The 13,477-nt window shown below is 40.3% G+C and overlaps 1 non-coding gene across 1 annotated transcript; it reads left to right on the top strand.

Annotated features, from left to right (window-relative positions):
* Window positions 1-6,232: 6,232 nt before the first annotated feature.
* Window positions 6,233-6,360, top strand: LOC120103354 (U6atac minor spliceosomal RNA). The gene has a single exon (XR_005505409.1). It is a non-coding gene; the product is annotated as a U6atac minor spliceosomal RNA (small nuclear RNA).
* The last annotated feature ends 7,117 nt before the right edge of the window (window positions 6,361-13,477 follow it).

Genomic DNA, 13,477 nt, shown 5'->3' with positions numbered 1-13,477 from the left:
TTCTGGATCTATACCTCTGGGCAGATGAATTCTGCAGTCACTTCCCTGGGTAAGCACTTTTGTGTATCTGTGTGCTATTTCCTGTAGCCACTAGATGGTGACATAAGCAAACTTTTGCTTGTGTGTGTGTGTGTGTGTGTGTGTGTGTGTGTGTGTGTGTGTGAGAGAGAGAGAGACAGAGAGAGAGAGAGAGATACAGAGATAGAGAGACAGAATAGGCAGAGAGAGACAGAAGAGACAGAGAGAGGTGTGATTTTGAGTCTGTTTACTATAAACTACACGCATTTTGAATGTTTTAGCTTTCAGATTACTTTTGTCTTGGATTTGTTTTGTGCTTCTGTGTTTGGTGATGAATTATGTAGTAGAGAAAAAGTGAATTATAACACTTATGGGTTGCATTGTTATTACTATTATCAACAATATTAAGAATTCAAATATCAATAAAAGCAAGAATTAAAGATGAAAAGTTTCATACCTCCTGATTATAAAGAGCCTTAATTATGTCACTGAATATTTGTTAAGAGACTGAGTGCATTATGTTGAACATTGCTTTAGGGAGGGATAAAGAATGCTCTGAGGGGGATTAAAATAAAACCACTGCATATTTCATGAGCTTATTAATGTATCTTGGCATTTCTATACTAGACTATTTACTGCTATTTTTATTATAGTAAGTAGCAGAAAAATTGTGAGCAGCTCAATATTTAACTATGCAATAACTTACTTAATGATTGCATTAATAAAACAAATTGGTGTTCATAAAATCATTTGTAGATATCCTAAAGATGCTGACTGTCCTTAGGTTTTGTGTAGGAAGATGGTTTTGGTACCTGTTAAATGGCTTCCTTGGAATTCAAGAGAAATGTTCCATAGAGACTATTTTTGGATTTTTTCATTATTTAACATAGATTTTCTTTTTGTTTTGCGTTATTAGCTGACACACCTTTTAGCTTTAGGTAACCATCTGTGTCCTCACATTTTTTATGAATATCAATATGATTCAGTGCTCTAGGATTCCAGATACCTCCTCGCTGACAAATTGACTTTTTAACTTATTTTAATTTTACTTGCATCTCACTACTTGATTTTAAAGCATTGTTTTTTTTTGTTTTTTGTTTTTGTTTGTTGTTGCTTTTTTTTTCTTTTTAAATTTTGTTGTATTTTGTTTATTGTCGGTATTGTGCTTAAGATCGGAATATTAGCACAAGAATTTGCAGGCTGTGTTCAAACAAGAGGGCCGTATTGTCGACCTCCAGGTCAGATATTTCAGGATTCCTTCTAGGATACTTACCAATGTTCTGCATGATCTAAGGTCAAATGCCCTTCTGTGTCTTGTGCAAGAGGGCGAAGAGTTTATGGGGGAAATCAGAACTGTTTGGATGAAAGCTTCCTTTCTGAAACATGACATGGTATCTCTTCAGGACAGACTGATGGTGCTGTGGGACACAGGCTTCCCTGGGCCAGGCCTTCACTGAGGACTGACTGACCATCACCCTTTGGTGTGCTCATTCCTTAGCAGCCTCTGCCATGCTCATCTGAGGTCTGGTGTGGGCCCTATGGCTGAGTCTTTCTGAGGTGACCTGTTATGGTTGGGGTGTCTGTATCACAGGAGAAGAACCTGTAGGGTGTCTGGATAGAAACGTGCTTTAGCAATCGAAGTGAAATCAAGATCTGGTTTCAATTTCTCTTTTTAATTGTGATATGGAAAAACAATGCCTGGATAACCAGTAGAATTGACAGAGGAGCTCCCAGAGGGATTGCCCACCTTGTCAAACACTGTAGAGTTTCTCAAACAGACACTCATTGCAATAGAGAAAAACTGCCTTTAAGTCTGAGCAATACTATATTGGGAGAAGGATGTGATATGAAATAATTTGAAAAGAAGTTCAGATTGAGTATGGGATTGATCCCATTGACAAGAAAAATCTTCCCATCCAAAGAATTCATTTTAACCCAGTCTATGGCTACTTTGAGCATGAGCAACATATGGTACGACAGAAAGGACATTTCCTTAGCAGAATTTTTAAAGGGATTTCCTTCTGTTTCCACTGTTCTCATCTATTGATCAGTGCATTTGGACTCCATATTAAAAGGAGTCAGGTCAGGGAAGCAGGCAGGCTAAGTGCAGATCTTTACCTCTTCCTCCATTCCTCCAAATCCAACCCCTAAGTCTCATCCCCTGCTCTGTAGTAAACCTCCGGCAGCAGCCTTTCTTCTCGCCCTGACCCCCATTTGCTGTGGGCCACACAGATCTTTCCCTCCAAGCTTCCTTTCTTCTACTCATTGATTTATCCCAGCCCTCCATCTCTGGCAGGCACTCCATGGGAACTCAAGACAGTCTGCCCAGGAAGCAGATAGACTAGCTGCATATCTTCACCTCTCTGTTCTCTCCTCCAATCCAGTTCCCCTATGGCACACATCCCAAGTTCTGTAGCAGAACACCCATTACAGTCTTCCCTTCCTCTCTGACACCCTCCCGCCCCTCTCCGGTCCCCAGCCCCCCCACCTCCAATCTCCAATGGATCCTGTACAACTGCTCCTCCAACCCTTCTTTTCCCCACTCATCCCATTCTCCCGTTCTCCAGGCCTCCAACACCGGCGGGCATTCCCTGGGAACACACCAGCCTTGAAGGCCAAGGAAGCAGGTAGGCTACCTGTAGATTTCAGCTCTCCCCTTTCTCCTCCAAACCCAATCCTCCTTCCACACCACAGCTCTGTAGCAGACCCCCTGCGGCAGCTTCCCCCTGCCCCTCCCACCCCCTCGTGCTTCCCCCGCCCTCATCTCCTGCGGATCAGCCCTCCCTCCTTTCTTCCAGGACTCAGCACTTTCTCCCAGTCCCCAACTCCAACAGGCATTCCCTGGAAACCTTGCAGGCCACTGCGGTCCTATAGCTTCAGGTCTTCATTTCCTCTTCTCCCCTCCACGTTCAACCTCCCAGTCTTCTCTGGAGCCCTACAGCAGATTGCCTGTTGTGGCCTGCCTTTACTCTCTGCTCCCATTTCAGGGCCCTAAGCAGCTTATAATGGTATGATCATCATTTCTTCATCCCGTGGATCTCCTTAGCATTTCCTTCCTATTTTTTTTATTTTATTTTATGTATGTGAATGTTTTATCTGCATGTACACCCACATGCCATAAGAGGGCATTAGATCACATTATAGATGTTTATCACTTGATTATATGGATGGAACTCGGGGATGTGGTGATGAAGTGGTTATCAATTGGATATTGCTTCTGGGAAATGTGTCCATCTTTGTGGTTGCTGGGATTGAACTCAGGACCTCTGGAAGAGCAGTCAGTGATTTCAACCGCTCAGCCATCTCTCCAGCCCCAGCATCCCCTTCTTATTCCCCTTCCCCTTCCCATCCTAAGTGTCAGCTCCCAAAACCTGGAACCCCCAGCGTCCACACCTATCAGGATGCCAGAAGCATTTCCTACCGGGCAACCCACAGCCACCACAGTATCTTTAGAACCAGAGAGGACAACAGAAACCCAGGAACAAAACCCCCACTCACCGAAGACAAGACCTAGACGCTCTTCCCAAACCCAGATGCCTAGATGCAAGCATAAAACACAATCACAGCCGGGTCAAATGTCTCCACTGGAGCTCAGCCGCCCTACCACAGAAGGCCCAGACTATTTCAACACAACTGAAGCATAAAGACGGGAACTTTAAAATGCCCTCTATGCATAGGATACCGGTCCCTAAAGAGGACATAAAACAATGCCTTAAAGAAATTGATGAGAGCACAAATAAATAATGAAAGAAAATAAATAGAGCAGTTCAAGATTGGAAAGTAGAAACAGAGTCAATAAAAAAAATCCATAAGATGGTAAATATCTGGAAATAAAAAATTTAGGAACTTGAACAGGAACATCTGAGGCAAGCCTCGAAAACAGAATACCAGAGATGGAAAAGAGAGTGCCCAGGCACTGAAGCTGATAGAAGGAAGACATGGATATCTTACTCAATGAAAATGTTAAGTCTTAAAAAAAATCCTGGCCCCAAATCCCTAGGAAATCTTGGACACCGTGAAAAAGACCAATGTAAAATAACGGGAATAGAGGAACGAGAAGAAACCCAGGTGAAAGGCACAGAAAATATTTTCAACAAAGAAAAAAAATTTAAACCTAAAGAAGAAGATGGGAACAAATACAGGGACCTAAAGCCAGATGTCATGCAGAGAGTGAGAGATCTTGGAACACTGAGCCCTAAAGGGGCTCCATCAAATTCCTTTTTTCTCAGAGATCAAGATATCCCCATGAAATAGAAGGCAGAAATAGAGTAGGAGCCAGAGGGATGGAGGACAGCAAGAAACAACGTCCTCTAAACCAACAGGTATGAACTCACAGAGACCGAGGCAGTGTGCACAGGGCCTGCATCCGTTGGAGCCCTAGAACTGAAAGGAGAAGTGGACACATGTCCCCATCCCTAGCCCAGAAGCGATATCCAGTCGATAACCACTTGCAAATGAAAATTTAGTTTCCTCCATGGGAGTCTTACTGGGGAAGCAAACTACTCTTAAGGATAGGCCGCTTGCCCAGCAGTGGATGGCCAATAGAAAATGAATGCAATGGAATCTTTGGAGACTGCTTATCTCAATGTAGGGTTGGGCTCTTCCTTAAAAAATAATCTTATTCTTTTATATATCTATATCTGTATCTATATACAGATATATATCTATGTCTATGTCTATGCCTATGCCTATATCTATATCTATATCTGTCTATGTCTATGTCTATGTCTATGCCTATGCCTATATCTATATCTATATCTGTCTATGTCTATGTCTATGTCTATGCCTATGCCTATATCTATATCTATATCTGTCTATGTCTATGTCTATGTCTATATCTATATCTATATCTGTCTATGTCTATGTCTATGTCTATATCTATATCTGTCTATGTCTATGTCTATGCCTATGCCTATATCTATATCTATATCTATATCTGTCTATGTCTATGTCTATGTCTATATCTATATCTATATCTATATCTTCTCTCATTTACCCCATAGGTCCTTTGCATATACGTCTTCCAGTTGAGTGCTTTCACGTTATTCCAGAGTGTGCCAATGAATAGGTCTCTTTCTTGTGCCCTCTCATGGGCTCTTTTCTCTCTGTTTGCTTTGTCTAGTTCTGATGCTTTAGTTTTTTACTTTATCCTACTATATTTTATTTTAGTTAATCACCATCCCATAGAAAGCTGTTTGTTTTCTAATGAGAGACAAAGGAGGCAGACCCAGACTGGAGCAGAGGTGGGGAAGAGCTGGAAGGAGTGGAGGGAGGGGCAGTTGTAATCAGATAATGTATTTGTGAGGGAAAAAAACATTTTCAATAAAAGAGGGGAAAGGTGGCCATGTGACAGACTCTACCACCTCTTAATGAAGAATTGGCTCTTTCTGTACTTAATAAGTATTTTTATATACACTGTGACAATTACCAAAAGCTGCCAGGATCCTTGGGTGGACACCACTTGTGTTTGTTCTGTAGCGGTGACAATCCTAACACAGTAAAACGAAGACGAGTCTAAAATCATACTGACCTGTAGTAATGCCTATGGAGTCAATTAGTAAGCACGTGAAACATGTCAGATTAATGTGAACTACCTGGCAGCAAACAAGCTTTCTTTGTATATTAATTATAAATAGTATGATTTTCATATGCGAACGTGACGCATGTAGTTTCAACAGTATAACTGAAGGTCAGTTAAAGCAGGTAAGATTCAAAAGAATGAATAACACTGATATTAAAATGACTGATACATTAAAATCATGACCTTATAATCAAACAATTATAGGACATGCTTTGTTTATATTAGGTGAATAAATGTTGCCTATAAAGGCCATTTAACTGTTAAATGCTAAACAGAATGCAAGGCACACCTGCAAACTCCTCTGTGAAGTTGGAACCCTAAAGAGCTCTTGCTGTAAGGATTCAAGTCTCTGGCTACCAGTGTTCTTTAAAAACACCTGCTTTTTTACTATTCATCACTGTAGGAATGCTGGATTTAATCTTATCGTTTATGCCTGTCTTGTGTGTGTTTTATAATCAGCCTCCCTGTAATTAAGTTTGTGTCAACATTTTATAAGCTTGGAAATGAGAAAAATTGTTAAATCCTTCCCATGGGGTGGGAGAGGGGGCGGGCCTGGAGAGAAGTAGGCCTCATTTTCCATATTATTTTCTTTACCTATAAAGACAACTCATTCTTTAAAAAAATGCAATTTCTATGTTGTATGAATGGAGAGAAGGATAGCACTCCTCTTGACAAAGATGGATGAGACTCTTGTGCTTAACAACAATGTGTGTGGTTAAGGCAGTGCCATGTGCTTTGGGGTATCTGATGATTGTGTGTGTGTGTATTTGTGTGCTTGTGTGTGTGTGCTTGTGCTTGTGTGTGTTTGTGTGCTTGTGTGCTTGTGTGTGTATGTGTGTTTGTGTGCTTGTGTGTGTATGTGTGTTTGTGTGCTGTGTGTGTTTGTGTGCATGTGTGCTTGTGTGTGTATGTTTGTGTGTTTGTGTGCTTCGGAGTGTGTGTGTGTGTGCATGTGTGCTTGGGTGTGTGTGTGTGTGTGTGTGTGTGTGTGTGTGTGTGTGCTTGTGTGTGTGTGTGTATTTCCTGATTTCCCTAACCTTGGGGACTATGCCAGTACCATTCCTATTTCATACCCTCTTCGGTTGGAATCTTCTGTCTCTGCATCTGCAGTGTGGAAAAGGTTTATGTGCCAACCCATGTTGCTAGAGCCTTCTCTATTTTCACTATCACATGATGAGTTAACCCGCATATCCATGTAGTGTCCCTTCTAATTTCAAAAAGGTTGAATAATTCTTGTCTTATATTCTGAGACATTTCAACAGTTCGTAAGTCTTATTCCTAAAGTATAACTCCCCCTTCTCTCTTTTGCTCCCGGGGAATGTCACTAATACTACCTCACACACAGGGTACCATCACATTCTATTTTGCCTATTTGGTACTTAATGTCACTTATACTGTTTTTGTTTGGTTGGTTATTTTTGGTTGATGTTATTCTTTTGTTCTTTTTTTGGTTACTTTGTTACTTTCTTACTCATATTGATTTTCCTTTGTAATGCTGATGTTTAGAAGAAAAGAAAAAAGAAAACAGTAAACAAGAGCTTCAAAGAAATCGACTCACCAAAGGCCACAAGGAGATAATTTAGAGCAGGCTGGTTCATTTCCTTCATTTTCTGTAACCTGTGCATGCTTGTATTGCATATACTTCCCCCTCTCATCTGCACTCTTCCTACACATGCAGTCTATATGCTACACTTAGGAGAGGAACTTTACAGGCAGCTTCTCACACCACTCTTAGTGAATCATTGCATCCACGTCATGCTGTCCTGGTCATGGTATCCATTCAGTGAAGGGAGCTCAATCTCTAGCATAGAAATAAAGGAAAAGGTAACCGGATTCTAATCCTTTCGGGCTATATGTGTAAGTGATAGCTACCATTTGGGTCCTATTTTAAACTGTCTTAGCCATATATGCTTTTCCACATAAGGGTTTTGAGTTAAATTCCTAGTCTTTTATGTTTTGTGTCCTCTTTGCCTTATTTAATGTACACTCTTCCTTTCCTTGTGCTTGGAGCACTCATTTATATTTTCCTTTGCTGATTTGTTGTGTCATCTTTGATTAAATACTATTTCACTTATTGTATCAACTAACAAATTTCCCAGGACACTTCTGCTTTCTGTAGTCTAAGGTATTTATAATTCCTGTCTCTGTTTTTTTTCCTTTTCTTTTTTTCAGAGCTGGGGACCGAACCCAGGGTCTTGCCCTTGCTAGGCAAGCGCTCTACCACTGAGCTAAATCCCCAACCCCCCTGTCTCTGCTTTTTATGAAAGGAAGCAAGCCTTTGAAAACATTTATTTTGAGTTACAATATACTTTTTTAGGCATGCCATTCCTTTTTTATAAAATTGAAAATAGATTCTTTTCTCATACAATATATCCTCATTATAATTTCCCTCCCTCTACTCCCAGTTCTTCTCAACCTCCCCTTTCCCTCTAGATCCACTCTCTTTCTGTCTCTCATTAGAAAAGAACAGGCTTTTAAGAGATAACACACAAATCTGACAAAATAAGAAATAATAAAATGAAGCAAAACTATCATATCAAATTGGGATCTGGCAACCCAAGAGAAGAAAAGGGGTCTCAAGAAAAGGCACAAGGGTCAGAGACCCACTTGTTCTCATGGTCAGAAGTCCCTTAAAAATCCTAAGCTATGCATTTAGAGCCTGCCCCACATGTGGCCTGTACATATACAGCTACCAAACTAGGTAAGATGGATGAAGCAAAGAAGTGCAGGCCGACAGGAACCGAATGTAGATCTCTCCTGAGAGACACAGCCAGAATACTGCAAATACATAGGCGAATGCCAGCAGCAAACCACTGAACTGAGAATGGGACCCCCGTTGAAGGAATCAGAGAAAGGACTGAAAGAGCTTGAAGGGGCTTGAGACCCTATATGAACAACAATGCCAAGCAACCAGAGCTTCCAGGGACTAAGCCACTACCCAAAGACTATACATGGACTGACCCTGGGCTCCAACTGCATAGGTAGCAATGAATAGCCTAGTAAGAGCACCAGTGGAAGGGGAAGCCCTTGGTCCTGCCAAGGCTGAACCCCCAGTGAACAGGATTGTTTCGGGGAGGGTGGTAATGGGGGAGGATGGGGAGTGGAACACCCATATAGAAGGTGAGGGGAGGGGCTAGGGGGATGTTTACCTGGAAACTGGGAAAGGGAATAACATTTGAAATGTAAATAAGAAATGCCCAATTTAATAAAGATGGAGAAAAAAATCCTAAGCTAATTGCTATAACTATACACAGAGGACCTGGTATACAGCCATGTAGGCCCTGTTCCTGGTACTTCAGTGTCACTGAGCTCATATCTGCCTTGCTTAGTTGACTCAGAGAGCCTCATTCTTCTGGTGTCCTCCATCCCCTTTGATCTTAGAGCCTTTATGCCTCCTCAGAAAGCAAGTCTTTTAAAATCAACAAATTAACATTATTTAGATCATTTTCTAGGGTCATAATGTCACAATCTTCAAGTCCATATTAAAAAAGAAAAACCCTAAAATGTAGTTTAAGCATGGACTCTTATAAATATATTTCTAAACAATTCTCAGGTTACAAAATATCATGATGGAGAAAGTAACTTAATGATAATATATTTGTGCTCAAAGTTTGTGAGATAAAGGAATCTTATGGTCCAATATGTATACTGAGAAATAAACACTGAGTATCACTACATGATGATCTCAAGGAATAAGGGGGATAATAAAATCTATTACATGTAGGGACAAAATATAATATTTAATAAGGCGGATACAACAAAAGTCCATAAGCAATTAAAAGTGGACAAAGAACTTGAACAGGTTTGGCCCTCTAAGTAGGTTGCAAAAATGGCCTTTCCTATGACTTCTCAGTCTTACTGACATTTTGTTATTTGAGCTCAAATTTATTTTAATATAAAGTCATTTCCATCTACTTGTCTGACTTAATTTCTTCCATTTGTTACTGCCTCTGACGTGCATTTTTGCTCTTTCAAAATGCCTCGTATTTCAAAGCTTTTGTTCAGAAACAAAATTTAAACTGAATAGGGGCATGGCTAGTAATAGCAGTTTCCTTATATTAAGAGAAATTTCATAACTTTATAAATATAATGGTATGAGGTCTCCAGATGAACAATTATAACCATCTGAATCACTGCTATTTAGTTATGTTGTCCTAAACCAACAGTAAATGACATTTATTTCATCTTGCATATGGTGTGATAAGACACAAGGAAGAACTGACTCTGTTAATTTATAAATCGCTTGAATTAAACTTAATTTTTATTGTTTCAATATCAGAAAGGTTCTAGGAAAATGTGTGCGAGTACGAAACTCCATTGTTTTAAGAGTAGCAGTGGTTTTACAATAAATAGGCAATTGTCACGTAGATATATGGGTGCTTTGAAGAATTTCCTGGCTTTAACTGTATTAGCTGCTGAGTGAAAACTGTAAGAAAAGCCACCTGTCCTTTGCTAAAGTTCACACAGTCTGACGTGTCTGGGGAAAGAGTAGTCCCATTAGAAGTAGCCATCGAAAACAGTGCACTATGCCAACTTGATTCTGATAAATCTGATATACTTCTTCACTTTCTTTTTCTTCCCCTGTACCCATCCCCTGGGAATAACAACTGAAACCCCGTCTAAGCTGTGCATAGTAAATTAAGTTTCACAGGGACCATTAAACTTTATTTTTAATTTCTCACTTGCAGGAGTTGTAAGTACCTATTAAGAAGTTTTGCTTTTAAAATAATAGAACTTTTTTTTTCGAAGCTGAGAGAAAGAGAGACTTTTCAATAAAGTTTTCACAGGGACTATTAAATTTATTTTAAGATTTTTCTCTTATAAGGGATGTAAATAGCCTAATTAAAAAGTTTTGACTGTGAAAAATAGTTGGATATTTGTAATCTGCTCCAGGATGAGGCTTCTTGGGTGACAGCTTATCAAGACACCAGTTTATGAGAAGAGCACAACATTGTAAGGAGTCATTGCTATATTTGGTTTTTGGTTTTCCCCTAGGTTCCTGGGTCTACTAATCTCAGCTTTTTGGCTGGCCAAACAACACTGGGTATGGGTTCTATCTCATGGAGTAGACCTTAACTCAGGTCAGTTATTGGTTGGTTACTCCCATGAGCCTTGAGCTAGTACTGCACCAAGCATATCCTGCAGGCAGGTCGCTATTGTAGGTTGAAGGTTTGTAGCTGGGTTGGTGTTTGCCTTTCTCCTTTAGTAGCGTGCAGAGTGCCTTCCTGAACCATGGACAGTAGTAGGAGTGAAGGCTCTATGTAGTCATCGGCTCAAGTGTTCTGTGTTCGGTAAGTTTGTATGTGTTGTTTTCTGCAGTGAGAACCTTACCATTGCTGTTCAGGAGTTCCCACGGACACCTTTGGCCAAGACCTCGATTAAATGTAACCCATTCCCAGGACTGGAAGCTGCATTTGGGTGACAAGAGATATACAGCTGGGGATCTCCCTCCCCTGTTATTTGGTGATTTAATGTAGATTGTGTCCATATATGTATATATATTTGGAAACTTCAACTATAAGGTTTCCATGAAACTTCTCAAATGGCCCTTACTTTCAGCTGTGATTCCGTCCCTAGATCCTTCTTTCTCTCTCCTCCCTGTTTGATCCTCCCATTCCAACCCTCTCTTTTGCATCTGGAACAAACTGAGACACACAGCCAGACAATATTCAGAGTAAGAGCCCTTGAACATTTAGCTTTAAAAGGGTTTTCTCCATCAAATCCCTTCCCGCAGGGTTCAGGGAACTCCGTGGAAGAGACAGGGTGTAACAGCTACAGGGTAAGGAAGACACCAAGACTCAAGCCTTCCTCACCCAGCAGCATGTATGAGCTCACACTGTGGCAGCACGCACAGTGCCTTACTGGGATCTGCACCAGATCCTAGAGCTGAAAGGAGAAGCGGCACATAACTCTATTCTTAACCAGATACAGTATCCAACTGATGGCCACTTGCAAGTGAAAAATCTGTTTTCTCCAAGAGAGTCTCAAGAGGGAAACAAACTACTCTTAAAGGTAGGCTCGTGGCCAGCAGTGGATGCCGGCACAAAATGAACTCAATGGCATCTTTGGAAGTTCTTTGTCATGTCTTTGTTATTTATTTGACTTTACAGGTGCTGCGTGTGTATCTCTCATAGCTTCTGGTTTTGTGTTTTTGGGGAACACCTGTGAGTGTGAACGAGTGTGGCTTGGCCCCTAGAAATGTCTTGTGCCTCTTCTTTGGCTCTTTTTCTGCTTTGGTTATTTTGTCCTATTCCAGTTTGTTTTTATTTTCTTATACTTTTGCTCCTCAGGTGCCTGCTTGTCTTCTAAGGGGAGACAGAAAGGGTATGGACCTGGACGGAAGAGGAAGTGAGGAAGAGTAGGGGGAGGGGAAACTGTAATCAAAATACACTGCATGGAAAAATCCATTTTTAACAATAGAAAAAGAATATATAATGATCCCACTGAGGATTCGATTTCTGACTGACTCAATTGCAGATAAATTTATCCAAGAACCATTGACCTCACTAATTTTTTATATTTATCCACTAGGGCCATGTTTATTCTAAAACTTTCAAACATAAAGGGGGACAGAGAAAAGCTAATGCTGAATACCATATACCTGCTAATCAGCTTCCGCCATCCACAGTTTTACTAGAATTCTTTAGAGCGATGAGTCTGTACTGTTCCCCCTTTAAGCGCAAGTCATGTTTTGAATGTATTTGAAAGGAAGCTCTAGATATTATTATATTATATCATAAATATTTTGTTATCATGTGATTCATTAGTTAAAGATTTACAGCTTTGTTTTCAATTCGAAATTTACAAGGAATGAACGTGAGCTCCCATCCCAAAGCAAAACAGGATGGTATGTCCAATTGACAACTATTTCCAAAGAAAAATCAGGATTTTCTTTTCTTCACAAGCAACACATAAGGATAGACCCCATGCCCAGAAGCAGATGGTGACCACTAAAGAAACTCAATTTTTAAAGCTTTTTTGTCTAGTATTAATTTTATTGAATATTTTTTAATCTTATTATACCTTTACTAGTATGTTATGGTTTCTGCTTTTGTGTTTGTGTGTGTGTGCGTGTGTGCTTGTGTATGCATGTGTGTGATGTGTAGTTGGTGTGGAATTGGGTAGGTAAGAAGGTGGGGAGGATCTGGGAGTCTATATGGAGAGGAAAGTGTTGTCAGAATATGTTGTATGAATTTTAAATAAAAAAGAAATTTACATGCTGTAAAATAACAAACATCAGTGGTATACTTAGTTTTGACAAATGCATGCCTGTACTATTTGAATCCTTATAAGAATATAGCACATTGAATTCAGAAAAGGTTTCTTTTGTCCTATGTCATAATACCTACAGTGATTGCCCCAACAGAGGCACATAGTTCTGATTTTTAAAACACAATCACTTGATTCTGTGTGTTCTATATCTTCAGGATACCCGCTTTGAAACAGAACATATTGACTGTGTTCAGAGTATGGGTTGTAAGAGGACATAGGTAGGATCTAGGATGTGATGTGGGAAGCCATTACATAGTCTGGGACATGATGTGGCTTGGCACTGGAGAGCAGTACAGGAAGCACTCACACAGTCAGGGTCTGAATGTAGAATAGACAACATTTGCTGGTAGGCTGAATGCCAGTGCTTCACCTCATGACATGGGAAAGCCTCAAAGGAAAGTACTTTGAAGATAGGTAATTAAAGGTTCTGTTTTGGTCATGTATTTGAGAAGCCATTAGAGTAGGCCTCAGGGCTGGTGGTACATACAGAAGCCACTGCTCTATATGCTAATCTTTTATGTTGGCCACTGTCAAGTTACAGGTTCCATAAGCTAGTTCAGCCATTACAGCTGTGTGTGGCTGGGCTGGGTAGACTGTGTCTATCAG

The sequence above is a fragment of the Rattus norvegicus genome, chromosome 5 (genome assembly GCF_036323735.1).
Source record: "Rattus norvegicus strain BN/NHsdMcwi chromosome 5, GRCr8, whole genome shotgun sequence".
NCBI lineage: Eukaryota > Metazoa > Chordata > Mammalia > Rodentia > Muridae > Rattus > Rattus norvegicus.
Note: the sequence above shows the minus strand (reverse complement) of the source record. Positions and strands in the feature narration are given on the sequence as shown.